We start from the raw sequence: 2776 nt of genomic DNA, 5'->3' as shown, positions 1-2776 counted from the left end.
TTTAAAAGAAATAATTTATTTTTCTTAAAAAATGGATAAAGTTAATATTAGTTAACACAAAAAGTTTAAAATAGATTAAAGAAGAGATTTTTTAAAAGTTAAAAAGGAGGAGAATATACATTTATAAAATAAAGGAGAGAAGAGTGTCATTTTAGCATCTCGCAGGAAAAGAGAATGAAATTTTCTCTATATTCTAATATATGATGATATTTTGATTACATAAAGTGATCCAAATTCCATTCTCCATAGTCGCACAAAGTATTTTGAGTTTGATCTCGATTTTATTCATGAAAGGGTTAAACAACAAAAGTTGAATGTGGTGCATATAGCTCTGATTGACCAAGTTACTGATATTCACTAAGGCTTTGTCAATGATCAACTTTAAAAAATTCAGAGCCAAACTTAATAAAATAACTCTAAAGAAGTGACTTTAAGTTTTTTTTTTTTTTTTACCAAAGATAGGAGACTCGAACCCGCAACCTTTTAATAGAGTAAATGAATAAAGAATTTAAGATCAAAGATCAAGAAGAATTCGTTACTGCTGTAGCTAATAGTTTGTAACAGATTAACAGCTTTGCATTTCTATATATAGTACTTGATATAGTTACAAGAAAGTTAAGCTTACATCACTACAACACTATAATCTCATATATAAATTTCAATTTAGTTTCAATTCACAAATGTCATCACTCTTCAATTCTCTAATCTCATACTTTTGAATCTCTTCATAATATCTCTTTTATTTTTGAGTTTGCGTAAATTTTATCTGTGTTTTTTTTCTTTTTTATTTACTTTTTAATTTGATACTATATCATAAAATTACTTAATTTAAATATTTAAATTAAAAAAAGTAATAGATAAATATAATTTATTACGATTTAAACAGTATTTATTTAATTTTTATTTATCAATTTAATTAATTTTTATTTAAAAATATCAATTTAAAATTATTTTTAAATTTGGACTAATTTAAAATTTAAGTGAAATTATATCTGCATGTATTTCAGATGCTGTGATCCTAATTTCTGTTTTGAAGTATCTCTGGTGTTGTGACTTAAATTAACTTTTTAATAATGCATTTTGGGTGTTCAATAACTGTTTTTTGGCCTACAATATACACTGTAACACTGGATACATCCAAGATATGTTACATTTTAGTTGCATTATAGCTCCAAATTTATCCAAGATATGACTATAATTTAATTACTTTCACAGTATTCAAGATGTGATATATTGTTCATTTAAGTAATTATTATGTAGTTTATGTATATCGATAAATTATATAATTATTTAATTTAAAAATAAAAAACCCCTAGTGGCTAATGTAGAGCATACAATTCATTAATGGAAATAACTAACGCATCAATTTTAATTTTAAGTTGGTATGTCATTGCCACATGGCAATGTATACTAATAATGCTACGTCAAACAATGTTAGCAACTAAGGAAAAATAATTTAAAATGTAATTATAAATTAAAAATAATAAAATATTAAAATTAAAAGTGAAATAAAATATAAACATTGGACAAAAAATACTTTTTTTATTTATTGATATTCTCTCCTTTTATGAATAAAGTGTAATTTATTAAAAAATATCTTAAGTTAAATCATGTGAGAGAGAACTAACAGTCAAAATTAATCATTTTTTCATCTTAATTATCTATCTTTAAACTTTGTGTAGTTACACATTTGAGTAATATGAATAGTTTTGTGCAATTATATACCTATGTATATCTACTATTAACACCAGAAATTTATACTATGTATTTAGAATGCATTAAAAAATTGAAACTATATTTTTGAAAAACAAAATTAATAATTCAAAAGTTAATGCAATACCCCAAAAGAATCGACGGCTTTCTTGGCCGTCGATAATAATTTAATAAAATCGACATCATTTCCGTCTATAATATGAGGTTGAGAACTTTACCTTCTTACTAAAATCGACAACGTTGCTGTCGATATTATTATATAAAATCGACAACTTTTTTGTCGATATTTGATTCAATAAAATCGACAATATTGCCGTCGATATTATTATATAAAATCGACGCCGTTTTCGTCGATATTTGATTCAATAAAATCGACATAACTGCCGTCGATTTAATTATTTAGATACCGACAAATTCTTTGTCTATATTTTTGTTTTTTTTTGTCTATTTTAAATTTAAAAAGCGACAACGCTACCGTCGATTTTAATAGCTATATGTTTTTTAAATATTTTTTTAATTGAACCGCCATTTTTACCGAGTAAAAATGACATTTTTTCTCGTTTAAAAATTAAATAAATTATAGAATAATTACTTAAATAAATAATGCATCACATTTCGAATACTGCGAGGATAACTAAATTATAGTCATATCTCCGATATTAAAATTTCAAATTATGACGTAACGAAAATTTAACATATTTTAGATACTCTTAAAATACGTTTTACGTAGACAAAATAGATACGGACCACTCAAGATGCATTTAAAAATTGATTAGAATTATATACAGTACCCAAAAATACGCTCAAACGTAAGAACTAAGTTACAACACTTAAAATATAGTCAACGATAAATTAAGGTCACAGTATTTAAGATATGATTAAAATGGTATAAAATAATTTACTTGCACTAAAATTAATCTATTAAAAGAATTGAATTCAAACTTTTATTAATGATGTTAGCACCCTAAAAATAATACTAAAGTATAAATAGTTTCTTGATTTTATTATTTAAATATAAAAAAATATAGTGATTTTTTTTCTTTTCCATTTTGGTTGGAATTGG

Source organism: Arachis ipaensis, chromosome B07, assembly GCF_000816755.2.
Source record: "Arachis ipaensis cultivar K30076 chromosome B07, Araip1.1, whole genome shotgun sequence".
Classification (NCBI taxonomy): Eukaryota; Viridiplantae; Streptophyta; class Magnoliopsida; order Fabales; family Fabaceae; genus Arachis; species Arachis ipaensis.
This window is presented reverse-complemented; position numbering follows the sequence as displayed.